General features: G+C 40.7%; 1 protein-coding gene and 1 long non-coding RNA gene across 9 annotated transcripts in view; one reads left to right on the forward strand and one right to left on the reverse strand.

Annotated features, from left to right (window-relative positions):
* Positions 1 to 25,336, forward strand: part of LOC138751556 (retinoic acid receptor beta) — a 942,630-nt gene that overhangs the window by 436,585 nt on the left and 480,709 nt on the right. The window lies entirely within an intron of this gene.
* LOC138751563 (uncharacterized) overlaps positions 1 to 25,336 on the reverse strand; it is a 71,823-nt gene that overhangs the window by 8,393 nt on the left and 38,094 nt on the right. The window contains exons 2-3 of the long non-coding RNA XR_011350052.1: positions 15,940 to 16,039; positions 2,585 to 2,652 (exon numbers count right to left, since the gene is read on the reverse strand). This is a non-coding gene — a long non-coding RNA (uncharacterized lncRNA). The remainder of the gene's footprint in view (positions 1 to 2,584; positions 2,653 to 15,939; positions 16,040 to 25,336) is intronic.

A 25,336-nucleotide genomic window follows, 5' to 3' on the forward strand; every position in this document is an offset into this window, starting at 1 on the left:
TTCAGAGCAGCTGGATCTTTGAAACCAATCCAGCCTGTATAGAAATATCATGAACCAGCCTCGATCATTAGTGAGGTTCAATAACTGAGTTTCACTGGTCATTGACAGAAATACAAGCCTTCTAATTAACACCTGGACATTAATCAAGACACAGCAGGAACCAATAAGAACAACTGCACTTTATATGCTCTGGCAATTACTACAAATGACACAAGTAAATATTTTTTTGAAAAGGAGATGCCTTTTAAATTGTCCCTTCCCCATCATTGCCTTTATAATGCTTTTAGTTCTGTCCTAAAGTCGGTGATTGCCCACTACATTCTCTTTTAAGCTGATTGATAATTTATCCAACAATCCACACTAAAAAATCTGCCCAATATATATTGTGTTCAAACACAATGGTATTTGAATCAAAGGTGATTTTGGAGCCAGGAGTGGTATCATCAGTACATCATTTCTTGGTTGATCATGTCTTCGGGTGCTATGCTGGATGAATCACTTCTATGGTACAAATTAATTTAACAATATTAGCAATCAAATGCAAGTCTTTGTGACTTTCCTGCCATGAAGCTCTTGTCAATGGACAGATTGCACTTGCAACTTGTTACCATCTTGGACATACTGCTAACTAAGGCAAAGGTGCAATGCAAGTTCAGGCTATGAACTCAGCACAACAAAAGCCTTAGTAAATTCTCAATTAATTCCACTTGTATGAACATTGAATTTTCTGATTTCAGATAACCACCACCCAGATCCTGTTTCACTGTTTCCATTTGTTTTTGGCCTTTTCCCATTCTCCAAGCCCATGACCTTTCAGTCATAGTCTCCACCCTATTCCTCAATCTCTTACATCTCCTGCCTTTATCCATACTCTTGCTGCCTCCTTAGCTCTTACCCCTTTTTTTTAAATGCTTGGCATCTCCCCTTCCCACCTTACTCTGGAGAAATGGTCCTGACGCAAAATATTCGATTGTCCTTTTGTCTCCACGGGTGCTGCCTGACCTTCTAGATTAAATCATGCACATTTCCTCTTTCTCAAATTCTGTTACAGTTGGTTTTTAGAAGATGGGAAGGAATCCATCCTTGAAATACTGATTTGGAAATTTATCCAAATTGCATAACCCTGAATTTTAAAAAAAAAACAGTTGCCAACCTTGGAGTGTTGGTTCTGAGCTCTCGGTCGTCTGCCACTTATCCTGATCTCCTTGTGGCTCCTTTGGTTTCTGTCCTCTCTCATCTGTATTCATCTATCACCTGTGCTCCTCTCCCACCACCATCACCCCATCTTTTGATTTAGGTGTCTGCCCACTTTGTGCTATTCCTGATGAAAGGTTTTTGGCACAAAACATTAACTGTCTATTGCATTCCAAGGCTCCTGCCTGACCTGCTGAGTTCCTCCAGCCCTTCCTGTGTTCATGTCTTCACTTTTTCTGTGTTCACTTCCTGTGTTCATGGCTTCACTTTTTAAAAATTTTGCAAGAATTCCACTTATTTTCATAAATAAAATATAGAAATAAAACCTGCTTTAGTACTTTAAAATATCTTGGAGCATTTCATACTCAGAAGACTAAATACTTTGTATTTAATGTTATCAACTTTCAAACAGAATAGTTCCTCTTTCACCAGTCTCGGTCCAGTCATACTGATATATTTTGACTTCTCAGACTGCTGTCTCACTCACTCATTGAGTACCTGTACTCAAACTCTTCAGTATTTCCATCAATGTGGTATCTGTGAGCTTGCAGTGAAAGTTGGATATTTATTTATTAATGATGCCTGATTCTGTGGTATAGTGAAGTGTATTTGTAAAGGTGGACTTTTACAGCAGTCTGTGTGAAGAAATTGACTGTGGCAATAGTCCAATGCATATCACTTTCTGATTAGAATAATAAGCTTAGAACCAATGTATTCCTAAAGTGCCATTGTTTAAAAGTAGTTTGGGCCTGGTTGCCTTTGAAGTTCATGAGCTAATGAGCTTGTCTTGTTGATTATGTAGTGTGCCTAAAAAGTGCACACTGACTCTATTTGCTATTGTTACTATGGCTTCCTCCGGTGACACTAAGCACTCATGACTGATCACTCATGTTAAGGTCCAGCTGATTCTGAACAGCAGCGGCTCTCAGACCCAAATAGATACACTTTCTCTCTGTGTAGGGGAAGTACACATTTTTTGAAGAGGGGCAGGCAACTCGAGAAGACTGAGTTCACATAAACCAAGACATTAAGGTCACTTGGAGTTTAGAACTGTTTTATTTGACATTCCATTGCAATGGCATGTTTTACATCGGTCTCCATTTCTTTAATATGCCGATGGAACTGCTACAAAAATTTCTTTAAAGTTTTCTAGTGATCTGCTACTTTTATTTTTCTGTTTTTATGGTCACTGCAAAATGTGGGTGACACATTCCAAACATGTTCACAGACTCACATTTTATTCATCTCCACACACGGGAAAAGGCAATTTATTATCATCTTAGAAAACTTTATTTAATTGCCATTTGATGATTCTGAATGTTTTGGGGTAATTTGCTATTTTCCAGTAAAATAATTTGGCATTAATTGATAGTTTTTGCTAAATACTCACAAGATTCTTACAGTGCTTGACAGTTAGATGTTTCCCTTCATGGAGTGGTTAGAACCAGCTGTCATGATCTGAAAAGCAAGGTGTGGCAGAGATGAAAAATAATGATTGAGAATCTTTGGAAGCTGTGGAGGCACAGTCATGTGGCGTATCACAGACAGAAATTGACTCTGTAGGTGTTAAGGGAATCAAAGGATGTAGGATGAGTGGCAGAAAGTAATAGGTAAAATAACTGCTTTGACCTGAATAATGGCAGAGCAAGCACAAGGAGCTAAATTGCCTACACTTGCAACTTATGTTCTCAACTTTAATTATACACATCAAACCAGAAAAGCTTCAAGCTGCTTGAATGCAATTTTTGTGCACTGAAAAAGCCTAGCAAAATTTCCACCTTTCGTATCTTCTCAAAGACAATACATCTTTAAATTGAAAGCCACCTGTTGCTTAGCTATTTGTTTTTGCAAAAGTTAAATCTATCTCTACTGAACAAGTTGCCAACAAAAGGGTTAGAGGCACAGAGAATAAAAGCGTGAGGTACCAGCAGGCTATTTAATATGAGTGCAAATCTTGGGATGCTATTCAAATGGAGGTAACATTCAAGGCTCTTCTAAATGCTGAAATTGTGAAGGCACTCTCACCAAAAGCATGGTGGTGTTTATCAACTCTTAGAATAGAAAGGTAAAGATTAGGGATCTAAGACTGGACAAATGCCACAGCCCTGCCATTTGAGCACCATGCTCTGGCTGCATAAGCATCACACAAGCAGAATTGCTGTTCCGGCACCAACACTTGGGCAGAGATATTTGTGGCCTTTGTCTGGCTCATCCAAATTCATCATTAGAAGTGCAGTCACAATCACCATTTCCACAAACTCATTTCTGTCAAAGCAAAATCACTTCCCTTAGTCCATGGAAAGTCCTTTGCAAAGGTCCCAGATGAGATCCTGTGAGCTAAAATGGGTGCAATATTTGGGTGCAGCCTGAATATCTGAATCAATTATCAAGTCAGGTAAACTTATATCGGCATCTCAGGAAAATGCTTTTAACCATGCTGATAGACAGATGAGCGATTTTATTGAAATGAAAAGATGATTCATCCCCTACTTATACATAGTGGCTTTATGATGTAATGTCCTATTTGAATTTAGAGAAAATTAGATATAATATTAAAGATAGAAATTTCATTTTATGAAATTGTGTGGCCCATTCTTATAATTTTTTTTATAATTGGAAGAATTAACTATTATTGTATGTTCCAATGGTTCATTGTCTGTTTTTCAGGGATCACCAGTGATTGCACATTATTGAATTTTAAAAAAAATCAGGTGACCTTGATTAGAGGGAGGGGGTAGATTAGATTTAGTTTTTAGCTTTTTTTTTCCCCTTTATTTTATTTCAACAAAGGATTATTTCAACAAAATGTTTTTGAGGTATTACAAGCAATTATTCATGTAGTTTTATGTACCTATTATCACAGCTGTATTTACTAATCGGAATATGCTAAAGTGAAAGGAAAAATCAGGAATGTTTTCCTCAAATTCCTCAGCAAAGAAATTATGTTGGAATGGAAGTGTTCCCTAAATTCCTGCCGTGCATAATCATACTCTGCTATCGAGTCTTGATTAAAATTCTGGGCAAAAGAGTAAATTTAACATAAAAAAAATACATGTGACATCCCATAAATTGGGAATTGCTAAGAAATGAAGAAACAAATTGAATAAATACCATGAGTTACGTGGGGTACATTAATATATTAGCATGTTCAATGCAGGATAAGAATTGATTTCTTGCTGGCTTTCTGGGGAGTTACTCAGCAAAAGACACTTCACATGGGGAGAAGGAAGGCAGGGGATAAGGCTTTCCCTTTCTTGTTTCTGCAGGCACGTTACAGAGGCAAAACACAAATCAGTTGTGTACCGAGAACAGATACTCAGCAGTATCATTTTAAGGAGAGATAAAATAACATAGAAAATAACAAATTCTGCAGCTATTGCACATTTTTTTCTGGTTTGCTGGTGATTATCTGATTGGAACCTTTTCTTGTTTATCCTAAGAACACTTAAGCATTGAGAGCCTATAATAAGCATTCAATTACAGGATGTCATCTGGTCAGCATCAGATGTATTTCATGTGTTATAAATTATTTGTGTCTCATCACAATTCCCTTAGGATAAAAAATCTAAATGCCAGGATCTTTCAATACAGTACACAAAGTAATCACTAGCAGCTGCCATGGTTTTCCACGGTTTATTTATTCACTATGAAAATATTCCTTGTTTGTTATTTGAAGTATTTAAGTGTGATAAAATTCGATTGCATTGTAAAGCTGTGCTCTCTGCACCTTGTCTCCTCACTAGGCATTGACAGCATCCCATAGGCCTGCTTGTAGAACTGTTAATCAGTGGCATATTGATGTGTTAATCAATGCACGACAGTTTGGTCAGAAACCACAAAAACACATTGGTGAGCGAAAAGGTTGTTTCACTAATAATTATTGTATGCCACTCTAAAGTCCACAGATCAAGTGTTTTTTAACGGCACTCATTTATTTCACGGAGAACATTTTAACATGTCCATTTCAGCTCAAGCTTAAGAATCTTTCCTGCTTTCAAATCCAATGAGGTCCTACTTCCCATGTAGTGACTGAAAACTGCAAACAAGGCAATTCTGATCAACAACTCAAACTAATAGCTCAGTACCATCCTCACACATGGACATACTGAGAATCAGTAGATCCTTTCATGCTGGTCGCTATGATAGCAAAGGCCACAGGCAGCACAGCCTCCCAGAGCTTTTTGTCCTCTATCATGGTGGTCTTGGACAACAGCAAGTAGGAGAGTCAGGATCAGTCACTGACTCTGGTGGAGCTGACGGACTCCATCTACATCCTTCAGTCAAATAAAACTCTCAGAAGTCATGCGTCCTGCTGGCTTTTACATGGCCCTGTGGGACTGGATAGGTCTGGACCTACTGGAAGTTTACAGTATGTGCTTCTGGCTGGCAGAAAGTCAGAGTCCCATCACCCTCATCTCGAAGCAAATGGGGGAGGAGGCGAACATCAAGAATTGAATACATATTTTAATGTTAAATGTAGATTATAGGATCCCATCCAAGGACATCAGTTATCAGGTCAGTCTGCTCTTGGGCAGATGTTCCTCCCGGACCAAACCTGTGCTTTTCTGGGCAGGAAAATCTTTGGCAGCCTTGCACTGTTCAAAGATACCACCATCACCTATGGATGGGAGATATCTGACTAGTTACCTTTGACCAGGCAAAGGTCTTTTTCTTTTTCAATCTTTTTATTGGTTTTAACATACACAAATTACATATGATAATGATAAAGAAAATTAATATCAAATTACAAATATTAACAGTAAAACAAATTATATATGAACCCATGTTATTAAAATGGAAAAAAGGGAAAGAAAGAAAAATATAATATTGCTAAATATAGAATCTAGCCTCACCCTTTGAGGGCTGCTGGCCATGTTAAGGAATCCACTACTAATAATATTAGTAATAATACAGGGGTCAAGGGACAAAAACCCAAAAATAATTAATCTATGTTTTGAAAATAATTGAGAAAAGAACCCCAAAGAGAAAGAAAGTTAAAATCCATTGTAGTTGTACAACATCTAATTTTTTCCAGAGACAGACATGTCATCACATCTGACAACCATCAAGTAAGAGTAGGAGGGACAGCATCTTTCCATCTCAGCAAAATGCCACCATATGGGATTGAAAAGAAATCAATGTTAATCCATTGGCCCACTCACTCCAAAGATAGCTAAGAAAGGGCTAGGAGTCAAGTTAATATCAAGAACTAATGATTAAGTGCGAAATACCCCTTGCCAGAAATTAGAGAGAGGACATAACCAAAACATATGATACAAAATACCTTCCTCAGTTATACATTTATCACATTTAGTAGAAATATTAGGATAAAATTTAGTAAAGTGGACCTGATGGACGACTTTAAATATATTAATGAATGCCTAGCAGAAAGAGAAGATGAATGAGCACTTTTCAAAATAGAATCCTATGTAGTTTCAGTAAATGGTTGTTGAAAGTCTTATTCTATAATTTCTTAATGGCACCCAAGGAACTATCCCTAGATCTTAAAAGTAATTCACCTAGGGCTGAAAGCAATCCTTTACGATTGTGTTTAAAATTATATACTTCTATATAAATTATATAGCTCCCTGTGGAAGCTTCAACGTTAAAGAATTTAAGAAGCTCCTGATCTGTAAATAATGAAAAAAAGTTATGTAGGTATTTTAAATTTAATAGCTAATTGTTCAAAAGAGGCAAGATCTTGGTAAATGTATATAGATCTAGAAAAGGTTGGATACCCAAACTTGACCAGTGACTAGAATCAATATCTTGGACCAAAGGGGGGAATAAATGGAATTGCATAGAATAGGGATAATCCATAAAACCTATGGTAACCAAAATGTTTTCTAAATTGAAACCAAATTCTCAATGTGTGCATAATACAAAATTATCCGGAAACTTGGAAGCCAAAAAAGCCACCAAGTATCGAAAGGAGAGAATACCTTTTAGTAGACTTAATTTCTAGGTCAATCCATCTTGAAGCCCCTTGTGTCCAAATAATAATATTCTCCACCCAGTAATAAAGTCTAAAATTAGGTAATGCCAAACCCCCATTTAAAAAAATATTTTGAAGGAATTTTCCTTTTGAGGCAAGGTGCTTATTTTTCAAATAAAAGACGAAATTAGAGAATCTAAAGAATCAAAAAAGGATTTGGGAAGAAACATCTGTACAGCTTGGAAAATATAAAAAAAATAGGCAACATATTCATTTTGATAATATTAACACGTCCAATTAAGGTCATAAAAAGTGGGAACCATTGAGATGGGGACCTCTTAATGTGATTCACTAAGGTAAGGAAATTTTCCTTAAACAAATCATTTAACTTTTTAGTAATACCTAGATAGTTCAATTGTTTTTTTTAAACAATTTTAAAAGGGATGGAGGCATCTAAAGAGCAGGAAGAACTTAAAATGAACATTTCACTCTTCTGCAAGTTTAATTCATAGCCTGAAAATTGACTAAATTGACTGAGAAGTAGTAAAAATGAACGGTTAATATTGGATATATTTAGCAGAAGGTCATTAGCATAAAGAGACACCTTATGAATTGTTCCAGGTCTACAGATTCCAGACATCTCTGCTGATTGCCAAAAAGCAACAGCTATTGGTTCCAAAGCTAAATTTTTAAACAAGAGTGGACTTAAAGGACAACCCTGTCTAGTTCCACAATATATTTTAAAAGGTTTAGATTTAATTGAATTAGAAAAAAAATGGAAGCTGTAAGGAATAGATATATTAATTTAATCTAAATAGTAAATCAAGAACCCAGGTTAAATTTTTCTAGTACACAAAATAGATATTGCTATTCCACTCTATCAAATGCTTTTTCAGCATCTAAGGAGATAATACATTCAGAGAACAATATTGTAGGGAGCAAGAATATATCGAATGTTGAATTATGAGTAACCCATTTGATCCTCAGAAATAATAAGAGGTATAACATTATCTAACCTAGAAGTCTTCTACAGGATTTTGCATACACACATGATGGATGTGTTCTCCCAAGTGGGTTTGGGGGAGGGAATCAGAAATTGGATTAAACTTCTCTGCATAGACATCTGTCAGGCAGTTCAAATCATTGGGTGGGAAATAGATCTGGAGTCCGATAGGGTTGCCTGCTCTCTTGCTTGTGTGTTACATACAGTCCTCTGCCGTCAGGAATGACGAAAGCATAAAAGGGGTGATGTTGCCAGGTAGTGGAGGCACCCAGGACAGAGTGTCTCTATAATTGGACTATGTTGCTGACTTCTGTTTAGAGACTCAATCGGACTGACTGATATCTGTGACCAGTTTGAGTTGGCATCAGAATAAAAACAAGCTAATGCTCTTCAATAACTGGTCTGACCAATTTGCCAGTCAGACACTCTCTGAGGCTTGGTACAACTAATACTGAGGCTTTGTGGGGAAGGTCTACAGTCAAAGGTCCTTTGCTACCTGGGCTTTGAGGGAATGGGATTGGTGGGGAAGCCCCTCAAACACCCTTGGAGAGGAGGGACACATTAGTGTTGATGGTGTGGAAAATGATTAACCCTGCAATGTACAATTAAGAAAAATGTACAAATGAATATGACAGGACCAATATGAAAAGACTGTGTTTTCCTTTGTGTGCATATAACTTGACACTACGAATGTGAAATGAGCTTGAAAAATCTATATTTTGATCACTGTGAATAAAGTTTATTTTGTAATTTAAAAAACCTCACAAAGATAAGCGTATACAGAGCCGTTGTCATACCCACACTCCTGTTCGGCTCCGAATCATGGGTCCTCTACCGGCACCACCTACGGCTCCTAGAACGCTTCCACCAGCGTTGTCTCCGCTCCATCCTCAACATCCATTGGAGCACTCACACCCCTAACGTCGAGGTACTCGAGATGGCAGAGGTCGACAGCATCGAGTCCACGCTGCTGAAGATCCAGCTGCGCTGGATGGGTCACGTCTCCAGAATGGAGGACCATCGCCTTCCCAAGATCGTATTATATGGCGAGCTCTCCACTGGCCACCGTGACAGAGGTGCACCAAAGAAAAGGTACAAGGACTGCCTAAAGAAATCTCTTGGTGCCTGCCACATTGACCACCGCCAGTGGGCTGATAACGCCTCAAACCGTGCATCTTGGCGCCTCACAGTTTGGCGGGCAGCAGCCTCCTTTGAAGAAGACCGCAGAGCCCACCTCACTGACAAAAGGCAAAGGAGGAAAAACCCAACACCCAACCCCAACCAACCAATTTTCCCTTGCAACCGCTGCAATCGTGTCTGCCTGTCCCGCATCGGACTGGTCAGCCACAAACGAGCCTGCAGCTGACGTGGACTTTTTACCCCCTCCATAAATCTTCGTCCGCGAAGCCAAGCCAAAGAAAGAATTAAAAAAAAAATAACTCTAGCTGACATGAACAATGTTGTAGATATATTTTTGGATAGATGTTAATGAGAAGATGATGCTTCCACTGGAATAAATGATACTTCAATACAGAATGAGGGGAAGCAGTGGAGTGAGGGACAGTGCAGAGAGACAGGACAGACCAGGGAGTCACAGATCCTTGTTCCTGTCCCTGACAAGAGTCACTTTCGATTAATAAATATATTATTGCAGCCACCAAATATGTGATAAACAAGAACTCTGCAGATGCAGGGGACTTATACAGAACACAAAAGTGCTGGAGAAACTCAGCAGGTGATCCACCATCCATAGAAAGCATCACCTGCTGAGTTTCTCCAGCACTTTTGTGCCCTGCGGCCATCAAATTCATCAGGTTTTATCTTCCTGTCAATTAAATTAAAATACAATTAACAGACAACAATCTAAAAAAAAATTCTTGCCATATACTCCATCTCTGTTACAGTCTTACTTCATTCTGAAATGGCTTCATTTTGTTGATCCTTAAAACTTGTCTGCATTTACAGGCTACAGCAGTGGTTCTTAACCTTTTTATTTCCACTCACATCTTTCTTTTCTTTGGCTTTGCTTCCCGGACGAAGATTTATGGAGGGGTATGTCCACGTCTGCCGCAGGCTCGTTGGTGACTGACAAGTCCGATGTGGGACAGGCAGGCACGGTTGCAAGGGAAAATTGGTTGGTTGGGTTGGGTGTTGGGTTTTTCCTCTTTTGTCTTTTGTCAGTGAGGTGGGCTCTGCGGTCTTCTTCAAAGGACGTTGCTGCCCGCTGAACCACTTTAAGTAATTCCTATGCCATCAGTGTTCTGTGATTAGTAAGGGATTGCCTAAGGTGGTATGCGATTGGGAAAGGAAGATTAAGAATCATTGCTCTAGACCCAATTGTTCTTGAAATATTTTGCTTGAGAAAAATTGTCATTGGCCCATTCCTTTGGAGTTATGAAACTGTGCACATAATGAGTCAATTAGGTACGATTAAAACAGTGGTTTTCATACTTTTTCTTTCCACCTACATACCATCTTAAGGAATCCCTTACTAATCGCAGAGCACCTATGACATAAGGAATACTAAAAGTGGTATGTGAATGGGAAGAAAAAGGTTGAGAATCACTGGGCTAAACATTGGTCTTGAGACTGACTTGATGATGGTGGCTGCAGTAAATGCAAGTGCCGGAGATAGGCCCAATAGTTGGAGAAGAAGTGGTGAAGGTAGGTATTGGATAGGATTGAATGATCTGCTGACATAATTATAAATTATGTATTGAAGCAACCAGCAGAGAAATTAACAGAGGAAAATTTGAGTTGGCAGTTAAATTTAAGGAAATTGCCTTGAAATATCAGAGAATCAGCAATTATTTCAATACATCTTTTGTTCAGATTTAATTTCCCTATGTATGGGTTTGTCATCACCTTGTCACAACCTCTCTTTACTGCTACCTTCAGGTAGAAGATAGTGATGCCTAAAAACCAATGCTGCTTGGCTCAGGAGCAGTTTCTTTCTAATGGCTATCGGGCTAAAAGGTCTGTTTGCACTGTTGTAATGCTATCTTTTTTCTTGCGTGATGTTAACTGTGAATATTTGTAACCAATTTTTTTTAACTATCTCTTTTTAATTTAATCTATACTATTGTAATTTTTCATGAAATATCTGTTCAGCTGCAGCAAACAAGAAATTTGGTCCATGTTGACCTTGTACCATGTAACACAATAAATTCATTATCATTATCACAGATTTTGAGTAATTTGATTCATCATTCCTTTGCCCAATGAGGAAGAAAGTTTTTTTTTAAATGATAAAAGGAAAAGTATAATTATTTAACACACAACACTGAATATGTACATTACATTTCAAGGCCAATTTAAAGTTTATTTTCCCTTCTGGAGAATGGAGTTAAAATAACTATGCCAAGTGTCCGCAAAGGGTTCCTAAAATCCAGTTGACCACTTTTTGATCAATACACAAAAAGCTGGAGGAACTCAGTGTCCAGGAAGCATCCATGGAAGACAGTATATAGTTAACATTTTGGGCCAAAATGCTTCTCCAGGACTCAACATGTTGAAGTGCATTTTGTTTGCTTCAGTAAGCATCTTCTTGTTTCCGTCCAACGTTGGGCTTCAGGTTGGAAGGATTTTCGTATTGTGAAAAAACATTTTGAGTCAGGTTCTGCCCAAATAATTATAATTCTTTGGTATACCCTCCTTAAGGTAAGATAAATTATATTGTGCAGTTATGTTTTGATAAAAGAAAATTTGCTGCATAAATTAGAGTACATTTCATGCCTTAATTTTTACTGAAAAGGAACTGTGGTTACTGAAAAATCAATCAAATCTTTATTAACTCAGTCATGGAAAAAGAACAAATTCATCCTGCATGTGTGGGTTTCATGTAGATCTGTACACTAATCATTATAATCATTAGTCTATACCCTTGTTTGCTATATTTACAGTGATTGTACTTTTTTTCTCACCTATCATTTATTCCACCTGGGATCAAACTTGTATTAAAAGCCTGAGAAAGAACATGTGCTAATGTCCCTTTGGTTTGTTAAGCTACTTTAATGGAAAGTGAGCAAATGCGTTATCACTTGGCCTTCAGCCCACAACGCATCAATGATGCCAAATTGAAGGCGGGTAAGAAGGCATTGGAAAAAAAATTCTTAACAGTCTTGCATGAGCAGTGCAGGAAACATTGGCCATGGAATTTCATGTGGTGAATTGCCCTGGATTTATGCCAAACATCCATTAGCAGCAGCCATTGATGCTGTACAGAAGCTGAAACAAGTATTTCATAGATTAGGTCATTTGTGTATCCACTGAAGATCCATTGTTGCAAATTTGGCCTATAATAGGAGTAATGTTTTAGAGGCAATTTGTACATTAGCAGACAACTTCTGTCGAGCAACTTCTGTCTGAAGCCTGCAGCAGAAAAATAGGTGAGCAACAGAATAGCAGGGGATTGTTTTCACAATTTAGCAAACCTTTGGCTAGGTTATAGCTCCAGTGTTTTTGTCCATTGATTAAGGGTGCCACCAGAGAATCTGGCACTGACAACTAGGTCAAGGACAAGACTAGTAGGAATGGAATATCAATACCCAGCTTGGTGGTGGTAAGCTCCAAATAGTAAGCTTCAATTCATCATGTGGATGCCACAGCAAAGTGGGCTTGGAATCTGGTAAAAATGGCATGATGTGCCTGCACTTTCACTGTTAGAGCTGCAGGATTTTACTGCTAGATATTCACTACCTTAACTAAAGCAAGAAAGGTTATATACTTTCTACTCTCCCTTTGCACCAATGCCAAATCTGATCTGTAAAACACTGTCCAATGTTGATATGCTCAAGTTGCTCTGTTTTGTTATTCAACACTAGTTACACACAATTAAAATGTTTTGAATTATCTGTACAGGAATGTACATGGAGCGTGCAGCACAACAGAGGGGATGGAACTATAAGAGAGCAGAAATATTGATTAAAATAAAGAATTGTGGTGTTGATGAAGTGCCACAATTTGGTGTCCTCCAAGACAATGCCTCTGATCCGGAACTGTGGTTCGGTCAGTTGTAACCAATTCCTGGGTAGATATTCCCAGAAGGACGGGAAATGCACGCCCACAGCCTTGGTCGCAGCCATTATGACTGTAGCGGTAGTAGCATCCTGCATTTTTTCCTGTTTTAGGTGGGTTCCAAAGACATTGGAACTATTGGGGTCACCACTGTGGCATCTGCTAACAGCAGCGTTACTGAAATTAAAGATGTCCATGCAGCACGTGGGTGAACCAGTAACTGAACTCTATTTTAAATTTTCCTTGTGCTGCTCGAGGGGACCACCCACTTCCTGTGAGGGGAACACTGGCCTTAGGGAGTGACGTCAGCACATCGCGGCATCATTACCTGTCGAGCGGCGCACAACCAGTAAGTGGCACCATCCCTCGGGCAATGCATGTCACCAACTGCGGGCTTCTCAGAAGGGAAGGGGGCCCGTGCCTTGGCTTGGCTAAAAGCTAAGACAAAATCTGATTCTGAGGGGATGAATAAAACTTTGCAATATGAAATAAACAACAGTACAGGCTCATAGTGACTTGAAAGAATAATGAGAAACATTTAAATTTTCCAGGAAAATATACACAAAAATGTACAACAAATTGAAGTCACAATGGGATGACATAGAAAATTAAAGGAGGCAAAATTTGTGATCATCATTATAATGGAAAATACAAAGAAACCAGGAGTAGTGAAATATCAGTTTGGTCATAAAAGTTATTAAATTGTCAAGAAATGTGGGACATTTTCAGTGATTATCTTGCTCTAAGTATTCATGAAATATTTCAACAAAGGGTTTCTCTTTCGCCTGATATTAATTTTGGTTTCCATTTATATACAAAATTTACTGGTATTCCTTCCCTATTTTATCAGTTTCTATTTTAATCCATGCCAACTTCTCTCCGTCTTCAAAAAGTAAAGGAAGAAACCACATTTGAGCTGCATTGTAATAATTTTTAAAATTTGAAGGCCTCCTAACTCAGATTTCCATGTTAATTTATCTGAAGAACTCCTCGACATTTTACTCTTCCAAAGAAACTTTCTTATATTTATTTAATTCTTGAAAAATACTTTTCTGATAACAGTATTGGTAATGTTTGAAAAGATGCTGTATACTTTAAATATATTCATTTTAACACAGTTCACTCTGCCCAATAATATTGGCAACATCATCCATTAATTCAAATCTTCTCCAATTTTCTTAAATAAAGGTGAATAATTCAATTTATGTAATTTTTAAACAAATTTCTATCTACCTGTATCCCTAAATATTTTATATACCGGCTATTTAAATTGGGTGTCTCTTTGGCACTAAGTATAATCCCCTCTAGTGAGGGGTACAGTTTCACTTTTCTTCCCAAATTATTTTATAACCCGATACTCTTATCTTAACTATAATTGGAATGAGAGGGGTTCTGTAATCTAAAATGCCTCTGACTCAAAATTGACTTATTCCATTTAAAATGGATAATTCTTTTAAAGTATTTGGTCTAATAAAGGAATTAGATATATAGAAGATTGTTATGAAGGAGGAAATTTAATGTAATTTGAAAAATTAAAAATAAATATGGGATACAAAACAATACACTTTTCTGTCATTATCAACTAAAGGAATATTTAAGAGATAAATTGGGTCCAACAATGTCATTACTGAAATGTAGTGACATCGAGATTTTGATTCATAATAAACATATAAAGAAATTTACTTCAGCCATGTACATTTTATTGCAAAAGGGAACTCCTAAGCAGGGGATCCATAGGTCTAGACAGAGATGGGAGGTAGATTTAAATAAAAATTGAGTCAGCTTGAAATAGGTATAAAAATTTAGGTAATTTTATCATCTTAACAGAATTAATATGACCAACCAAAGAGAAAGTCAATGGGTCCATTTAGTAAAAAATTGTTTAAAAAAATCTAATAAAGGAGAAAATTTTAATTTAAAACAAATCTTTAAATTACCTCATGATTTTAATGCCTAAATAACTAAAATACTCTTTAACCATCTTAAATGGCATATTTTTATGTAGGATAATATGAATTTATTGGGAATAATTCACTTTTATGAAAAGTTGTTTATATCCAGAAAATTCTTAAAATCTGATATTAAAGAAAGCATCACAGGGATAGAATTAGCAGGATCTGAAATATAGACTAAAAGATCATCTGTATATAGAGAGATCTTATATATTTCTTCTCCTCTACTAATATCTTAATACGGAGTGCAATTGCAAGGGGGTCTAATGCCAGATTTAAAAAGTAAAGGAATTGCCTAGTTCCTCAAAACAATTAGAGTGGGGAATATTTTTGATTATTAGCAATAACCACTGCAGTTGATTTAAAATAAAGTCGTCCAGGAATTAAATCCAGAACAAAAATTGAAACTTACCAAAATTTCAAGAAATATCTCCATTCAACTCTAACAAAAGATTTCTCCACATCTAATGATACTACATGTTCTGAAATCGTAGATGAAGCAGAATAGATGATATTCACTTGTCTTTGAACATTAAAATATGAGTATCGCTGTTTAATTAATCCAGTTTGATTTTTTGCAATAATCTGAGGAAGAATATTTTCTAAACTATTAACTAAAACTTGAGAAAGAACTTTGGTCAACATTCAAAAGTGATTCAGGGCTATAAGATGCACAGTCCCATGGATCTTTATTTTTTTTTAAGGATTAGAGAGATTGATGCTTCATAAAATGATTGTGGTAGAGTTCCTTGATGAATAGAATCTTTAAACACCTCACAAATATGAGGAGTAAGTAAATAAAAAAAACTTATAGACCTCTATTGTATAACCATCCAAACCTGGTGTTTTAGCAGATTTAAAAGAAGAAATAGCTTTAAAAATTTCCGCCTCCGAAATTGAAGCATCCAATAAATGATGATCATCTGAGGAAGTCAATCGCTGTGGGAAAAAAAATACATAAAATGAAAATCAGCTGAAAATTGGGATTTATATAAGTCTGAATAAAACTCCTGAAATACCCTATTAATCTCTGTATGATCTTGGGTAACATTACCAACATTTTTATGGATTTTAATAATTTGTCTCCTAGCTGAAACAGCTTGCAACTGGCCACCTTAGAGTTTACTTGACTTATCTCCATGCAGATAAAATTCATGTTTGGATTTCATAAGATGAACTTCAATAGGATAAGTGAAAAGTAAGTTTATATTGTATTTGCAGTTCAATTCTTTCCTAATGTAAATCTACAGTAGGAGTTTCATTCACATTTTGAAAGTTTGTTGTTTACCAGTCACTGTCCTTGACCAACTATTATTATAACTTAATGATCTGTGGAGACAGCACACAGATGTTAAAACAATCACAACATTTCATTGAGAACTTGGAGTGAAAGTAGCAGAGGTCAGGTGGAGTGGAATGGCCTTCAGTTGTGAGAGAAAGGAGAACAGAGAGGGTTAATATTTCTACAAAAATTGAGCAAGAGGAAGGTAGAATAGAGGAATAAAATCAATGGATAAATTATAATTGGGAAGTTAATAGAAGGAACTTTCAACAAAGAAATTGAGAGATTTATTTCAAAAGATCATAGGTACATGAATTCCAATGAGCAGGATATAGCAATAAATTGGGGGAAGTAGAAAGTTATTTTTGAGGAAGGTCTAAAATTAACAGAAACATCAGAATTAATAGAATCAACAGAAACCTGGCATAAACTGGACAAAACATAGGAAATTAATACATCAACATGTGACACATTTAAAAGCACTAGAAAGGATAACAAAGTGCATGAATAATTATCGCAAAACAGCTAAATGTTGACAAGATAATGTGACAGATAGGCTACACCACTGAAGTACAAAGATAAAACATACATTGCTCCTAATTCCTGCTGAGGTCATTTCAGCAGTTAAAATTATAGAAATGAGGAATAGGAAACGGAAGAGAGAAACTACAATCAGATTAGCCAGATTTATGGGAATAATAATATTGATTCTCAAGTACTTTATTATCCATGCTGATTAAAACCAAGAGTGTAATAGGTAAAAAATAATACAGTTTCTAAGATGCACTGAATTTCATCTGTCAGCCATTTGTTTGTAAGTTTATTGGATCGAACTATGAGCTGTAAAATATATCGGAACAGTTTTGAAGTAGGGATATGTGGTGCACTGTTAGCCAGAATCAGACACACACAAAGATAAAGACTGTACAATAGGCTTTAATCCACAAAGACTTCCACAGAGCCAGGCTGGCTGTGGCTGCAGCAGCTCTGAGGGAGGCCTCGGGAGGCCGGTGCAGGCTTATATCCCAGAGGGTGAGTGACACCCGACTGGGTGGGGCTTGATCCATTAAGGCCGACTGATTGAGAGCCGGCCAGGTGTTGTCCTGTCCCCTTAGACTCCTGCAGATACAGAGGTTGCCCCCTGCAGTAGGCCGGTGGTGTACCACATTCACACCCTTCTTTAAAATTGTCCCGGGGGGGGTGGGGGGAGGGCAGTAAAAAGGAATCGCACCCACTACATACATACAATATTTACAGGTTGAGGCAGCTCGGCGGCCGCCGGGGTCTCTGTGACCGTTGTAGGACTAGCTCCTGGTCACTGGTCAGAGGGGAAGTGGGGGGCTGGCAGCAGGGGTGTGTGTGGCGCCGTGCGGAGGGGTGGCCAGGGTCGATGTATGTGGATCATATTGGATGGGTGGGAGGGGCGGGTTCATCTCCTAAGGCTGAAGCCCTGTGTGCCCCATAGCTGCCTGAAGACGGGGATGTATGCCCGGTCAGCGTCGTACTGGGTTGGAGGATGGCGTGGTGTGATGGATGCTCCTGCTGGTGCCAGGTCCCTGGTTGAGATGGTGTCCTCCCTGCTGATGCTGAACCTAATGTAAGCGTAGTTATGTTTTGCATGAAGGAGGAAAACCTGCTCCACCAGTGCTTCGTCTTGTGTGTCCGTACATGCTTAAGCAGAAGCACTGGTCCTGGGGCCGTGAGCCATGACATCCCAGTCGCCGACCTCCTAGGGAATGAAAACAGGTGTTCTTGAGGGGTCTCATTGGAAGCCGTGCACAGCAGTGACTGAATGGCATGGAGTGCCTCAGGCAGTGTGTCCTGCCGGTACTCAATGGCCCACCCTGTTGACCTGAGAGCCAGGAGGACTGCCTTCCAGACCACCCCATTATCGCATTCCACTTGCCTGTTGCTTGTCGTGCGACTGGTCGCGATGCCCCTCGACGTCAGGTACTGGCGCAGCTCATCGCTCATGAAACTAGACCCCCGGTCGCTGTGGATGAAGGCGGTGTAGCCAAACATGGTGAAAATCTGCCCCAAGGCCCTGATGATGGTGGCCATGGAGGTTTCTGGACAATGGATGGCGAAAGGGAAGCTTGAGTACTTGTCCACTACCGTGAGGAAGTAGGCGTTTTGTTTCATGGAAGGAAGGGGCCCTTTGAAGTCCATGTCGAGACGCTCGAAAGGCTGAGAAGCCTTTACAACGTGGGCCTCGGTGGAGGGGGGCACGGAAGAATCGGGGTTTACACTCCGCACAGACCCGACAGGCTTCGGTCATGTCCCTGACGTCCCTGATGGTGTACAGCAGATTTCGGGATTTAACGAAATGGTACAACCGGGTGACGCCCGGATAACAGAGGGACTCATGCAATGCCTGCAACCTATCGTCATGCATAGACACGCAGGTGCGAGAGAGGACATCAGGGGAGTCGTTAAACTTCCCGGGGCAGGACTGGATGTCGTGGCTGTAGGTTGCCAGCTCGACTCTCCAGCGCAGGATCTTGTCATTCTTGATCTTGTTCTTGTGGGTAGTGTTAAACATGAACGCCACGGCCTGCTGGTCTGTAAGGAGCATGAATCTCCTGCCAGCCAGGTAGTGGTGCCAGTGGCGGACCACTTCCACAATTGCCTGGGCCTCCTTTCAATGGCGGAGTGCCCTAGCTCGGAGCCGTGGAAGGTCCTGGAGAAGAAGGCGACGGGGCACCCCCCCCCCCTCAGTTGAGGGTAGCAGCGAGGGCCACCTCAGAGGCATCACTCTCCACCTGGAAGGGGGAGTCCTCATCCACAGCCTGCATTGTGGCATCCGCGATGTCTTGCCTGATGCGGGTGAAGGCTGCCTGCGCCTCAGGTGGGAGGGGAAAAGTTGTAGCTTGGGCCAGTGGGCGGACCTTGTCCGAGAAGCAAAGGACCCACTGCGAGTAATAAAAGAACAGGCCCAGGCGCCTGTGGAGGGCCTTTAGTGTGGGGGGGAAGGGTAACTCCATTAATGGGCGCATCCTTTCCGGATCTGGGCTGATGACTTCATAGACCACGATGTACCCCAAGATGGTGAGGCGGGTGGTGCTGAACACACACTTCTCTTTGTTGTAAGTGAGGTTCAGCTCCACGGCCATCTGGAGGAATTTTTCCAGGTTAGCATTGTGGTCCTGCTGATCACGGCCGCAGATAGTGACGTTATCCAGATATGGGATACCATGCAATCCATCTCCCACTGGAAGACGGAGACCCCATTCATGACCCCAAAAGGAACCCAGGGGAACTGGTACAGGAACCCGTCCACCTCAAAGGTGGTGTAGGGCTTGTTCTTCAGGTGGATAGGGATTTGGTGATACGCCGACTTCAGGTCAATCATGGAGAAAACCCGGTAGCGGGCTATCTCATTGAACACGTCGGCGATCCTTGTCAGGGGGTAGGCATCTAGCTGGGAGTACCGATTAATGGTCTGGCTGTAATTCACGACCAACCTTGGCTTACTTCCCCCTTTGACCACCAGGACTTGGGCTCTCCAAGGGCTGTTACTGGGCTCTATAACGCCTTCCACCAGGAGTTGCTGCACCTCCACCTTGATGAAGTCCCTGTCTGCAGTGCAATAGCGCCTACTTCTGGTGGCAATCAGCTTGCAGCCTAGCGCAAGATGTGGGAAGAGTGCCGGTAGGGTGATGCGCAGTGTGGAGACCCCACAGGTTGGCCGGGGCTAGTAGGTTGGCATGCTGTGCAATGTGAGTGGAGGTTGGGGCCCCCCAAAGGCAAAGGTGACACTCTGCAGGTGGCAGTGGAAATCTAAGCCCAGGAGTAATGGTGTGCAGAGTTTGGGCATGACCAGGAGCCTGAATCCTGTGTAAGTCTCCCCTCCCACCCTTACATCAACCGAGCACCGCCCAAGGGTACCAACAGTTTTATCCTTGGTGGCAAGGGCGATTGAGCAGGTGGTGGGGTGGACCTTTAACCTTGGGGAGTGGGCCACGCTCGGGTGAATGAAGCCCTCGGTGCTGCCACTGTCCAACAGGCACTTTGTTAACCGCCCGTTGACTCGCAAGTCCATCATTGAGCGCCCGAGATCGTGGAGATGTCCTTGGTCAGTGTGGTGGTGGCCAGAACCATCTTAGAGTCGGAGTTGTTGCTATCCGGAGGGGTGAGACACATCAGTAGGATGGCCTGGTCATCGCCCATGTTGACCACGTCATTCTCAATGTTGTCGGGGGCCCTCTGTGTCGAGCGCTGCCTGGCCCAAGATGGCAGCAGCACGTGGGGAGCCGCAGCGTGGCTGGCCTCCATCCCCAGCCATGTCCGGTGTGCCACGGCCGGCGGCAGTGACGTCGTTAAGTCAGCCGGAAGTGACGTCACACCCTGAGCTGGAAGTGACGTCACTGTAGTTCTCAGTGAGCGACGCCGGCGAGGGCAGGGGCTGGTGCAGATGCTCGGATCACACGGTCGGTCCCCTGCAGTAGACCGATGGTGTACCACCACAGGATAACATTACCAATGTTTAATATCTAATTAGAAAGGAGGTTGAGGGGGAACTTAACTGAAAGCCTGGAACAAGAGGCTTGACTGTATCAACTTATTAGAAAAATAAGGGAGAACTTGTGAGGCAGTTAAAATTAAAAAAAAAGAAAGGACTGGAGAATGAAAAAAATTGGCATCATAGACAAAGGCAGTTTAGAAAGAAACTTGAAAAATATTGTCTTTAAAATGTATTTAATGGTAAACTGACTACATAAGAATATAGTACTGGAAAGTAAAAGCAAAGAGAAAAAAAAATAATCTGTATTTTACATCAACATAAAGAGAATTGGAAGCATGATCAATTTGTTGATGATCTAAAATTTCCAGGATTATTACATGCATTGGATCTGTAGTCTTGGAAAACAATGTTGGAGCAAAGCTGTATCTTGCAGTTGAAAGCAAAGTAAGTGATATTATGGATTCAAGAAACTGCAGATGGTGCAATCCTGAGCAAAAAAAAAATGAGTGGCTGGAGAGACTCAAAGGGTCAGGCATTATCCATGGCAATAAATGTTTCAAGCTGGGACCAAGGGGTCACAACCTAAAAAGTCGACTATTCATCTCTCTCCATGGATGCTGACTACAATCTGAGGTCTCTCCAGCTGCTCATTTTTTGCTCATTTGCTATTGGATAAAAGAAAAATAATATTTTCTTGTTTTACCTGCTGCTCAAAATTTGAGGCAGTTTTGTCAAGATCTCCAGGTAAAATCAGGAGGAGGGGTAGTAGCCAGCAAACCTGGAAATCTGCAGCACACATTAACATAGGGTGTTGATATCAATCTTGTATTTCACCATTTCCCAATGTGCACAACTCATCTTCACCCTTTCTATTTAAAAGATTATTGCAAGCACATGGTGTAATAGAATCTGGAATCGGTTACACATTCGAATCAGCATTTGCCAGACTAGAGTTGATGCTGAGGGCTATACATCCCACAAGAATATTACATTCATTGCTTATAGGAGAAAGGAGCCAGAAGGAGACACCAGGAACAAATGAATGCAGTCTGCCTCAGAATTCAATAATGTTCATTTGATCAGTGGGATCCAGCAATTCATTCAATTTAATGACCCAACCAGATCAGTGTTTTCAAAGTATAACCTGAGTTTCATTGTTCTTCAACCTTTGCTCTCTCTTTACTCAAGTACTCAGCTCTCCATACCATTGTGGTTTGTCCACCCCTCTCTGGCTCTGCATTGACTTGCAACCAGCAGCAATGCAGTCTTTGAGTTAGACAGCACAGAAACCGGCCCTTTGACCCACTGTGTTCATGCTGATCATGGGATACCTATCTACACAAATCACACTTTGCAGCACCTTGTCCTTCATCCTCTATGCCTTGATTAAATACTCCATTTGTGTTGGAGGAATACTTGCCTCCATCATTCAGTCTTCAGGTTGTGTCTTTCAGATTTCAGTCACCCTCTGGGTGAAAAGTAGTCTTTCATAGATCTCTTCCAAAACTTTGACATTTAATTGCACATTTTGCAATATCTTATGTCATCACCTAGAACAAATATTCCCTGCCTGCGCTTCTTTTCAATAGATAACAATTATTCTCATCATCTAAGGAAAAGAGAGCACAGAACATCAGGAATAGGCAGAAAGTCACATGAACATCATTTCCCATCACAATGTCAAAACATCCATCCATCCTGCAGTCTATTCTCATTCAGTGATGCGATCAGAAAGGACCTCATCCATGCTTGAAAGCAGAAAATGCTATAGCAGTACAAATAGAGTTCCCTATCTTAATTAGGTTACATCATCCTAGCTTTTGGTAACTAAGACACAGTTATCACACCGGTTAGCACAACACTATTACAGTGCCAGCTACTTGAATTCGAATTTGCCATTGCCGATAATGAGTTTTACATTCTCCCTATATCTGTGTGGGTTTCTTTTGAGTGCTCCAGTTTCCTCCCATGCTTCAGAACATATGGGATTTGTACAATTGGGTGTAATTGGGCAGCATGGGCACATGGGCTGGAAGGGTGTGTTAACATGCTGTATCTAGAAAAAAAAAGATCATTATCCAACATGCACCTGCAAGAGGAGGCAGAAAAGTCAGTATCTGAATTAATGCAGCATTCTTACAGCGCTGCACTGGAGTTTGAGCTTGGTTTAATGTGCTCCGTTCTTTGGAGTGGCTCCTGAACCCATGGACTTCCTGTCAAAGGCAACAAAAGGATAAACATTTTAACTGGGCTTGATGCTCACAGTTATGTCTCCGTTGAACTGTCTAAGACCTTGGCCAGCTCCAGAGATGTTCAGGATATTGTCACATCAGGTGGGAGGTTAGTATGTTCAGACCATCATGAATCAAATTAAATTGAAGGTTCATTTCTGGAACTGTTTCATTAGAATTTGCTCCAACCTGATGAGGTTAATGAATCTACCGATAACTATCAGGAAGATTGAATTCCTTATTAAGCTGGAGCCAAATTTTAAATAAGCTGTACCTTGCTCAATTGGAGTCCATTCAGTCATACATTGTGTTTAAACAGCATTCTTTTGAGGTAATCTATTTGACCATTTTTAATTGCACTATTTTAACATTATTTTTAGATTGTTAGCAGAAGTAATTGAAGTGGGTTTTTTTTGCATTCAGGTAGGGATATTTCAATGGTACATCTATAAAATTTGGTTAGGGACATTTGGGAGATGCAGAATTTCTTTAGACTTCTCTTCTCATGATATAGATACACTGAGGCACTTTCTTGACCATTGTGTCAATGTACTTGGTCCAGCTGAGGTCATTTGGGATGGTTATTGTTAAGAACTTGAAGTTATCTACTCAATCCACTTCAGAGCCATTGACATGGACTAGGGTGTAGTCACTGCCCCTTCTCCTGAAGTCAATAATCATCCCCATCATTTTATTGACATTGAGAGAGTGTTTGTGAGCTTGGCACCATGCTACTGGCCTTTCAATCTCTTTCCTATTTTCTGATTCATTGTTATTTGAAACCTGCCCACTTCTTTGGCTTGGCTTCGCGGACGAAGATTTATGGAGGGGTATGTCCACGTCTGCTGCAGGCTCGTTGTTGACTGACAAGTCCGATGCGGGACAGGCAGGCACGGTTGCAGCGGTTGAAAGGGAAAATTGGTTGGTTGGGGTTGGGTGTTGGGTTTTTCCTCCTTTGTCTTTGACAGTGAGGTGGGCTCTGCGGTCTTCTTCAAAGGAGGTTGCTGCCCGCTAAACTGTGAGCCGCCAAGATGCACGGTTGGAGGTGATATCAGCCCACTGGCGGTGGTCAATGTGGCAGGCACCAAGAGATTTCTTTAAGCAGTCCTTGTACCTCTTCTTTGGTGCACCTCTGTCTCGGTGGCCAGTGGAGTGCTCGCCATAGAACACGATCTTGGGAAGGCGGTGGTCCTCCATTCTGGAGATGTGACCCACCCAGCGCAGTTGGGTCTTCAGCAGCATGGATTTGATGCTTGCGGACTCTGCCAGCTCGAGTACTTCGATGTTGGTGATGAAGTCATTCCAATGAATGTTGAGGATGGAGCGGAGACAGCGCTGATGGAAGCGTTCTAGGAGCGGTAGGTGATGCCAGTAGAAGACCCATGATTCGGAGCCAAACAGGACCGTGGGCATGACAATGGCTCTGTACACGCTGATCTTTGTGTGTTTCTTCAGGTGGTTGTTTTTCCAGACTCTTTTGTGTAGTCTTCCAAAGGCGCTATTTGCCTTGGCGAGTCTGTTGTCTATCTCTGTCGATCCTTGCATCAGATGAAATGGTGCAGCCGAGGTAGGTAAACTGGTTGACCGTTTTGAGTTCAGTGTGCCTGATGGAGATATGGGGGGCTGGTGGTCATGGTGGGGAGTTAGCTGATGGAGGACCTCAGTTTTCTTCAGGCTGACTTCCAGGCCAAAAATTTTGGCAGTTTCCACAAAACAGGACGTCATGCGCTGGAGAGCTGGCTCTGAATGGGCAACTAAAGCGGCATTGTCTGCAAAGAGTAGTTCACGGACAAGTTTCTCTTGTGTCTTGGTGTGAGCTTGCAAGCGCCTCAGATTGAAGAGACTGCCATCCGTGCGGTACCGGATGTAAACATCGTCTTCATTGTTGAGGTCTTTATTGGCTGAGGGTTGGTGCGAGGACGCAGCCTTGCTTCACGCCGTTGTCAATGGAGAAGGGTTCGGAGAGCTCATTGCTGTAACTGACCTGACCTTGTTGGTTTTCGTGCAGTTGAATAACCATGTTAAGGAACTTGGGGGGGGGGGCATCCGAGGCACTCTAGTATTTGCCAAAGCCCTTTCCTGCTCACGGTGTCAAAGGCTTTGGTGAGGTCAACAAAGGTGCTATAGAGTCCTTTGTTTTGTTCTCTTCACTTTTCTTGGAGCTGTCTGAGGGCAAAGACCATGTCAGTAGTTCCTCTGTTTGCGCGAAAGCTGCAGTGTGATTCTGTGAGAACATTTTCGGCGACACCAGGTATTAT

This window comes from Narcine bancroftii, chromosome 1, assembly GCF_036971445.1.
Source record: "Narcine bancroftii isolate sNarBan1 chromosome 1, sNarBan1.hap1, whole genome shotgun sequence".
Classification (NCBI taxonomy): Eukaryota; Metazoa; Chordata; class Chondrichthyes; order Torpediniformes; family Narcinidae; genus Narcine; species Narcine bancroftii.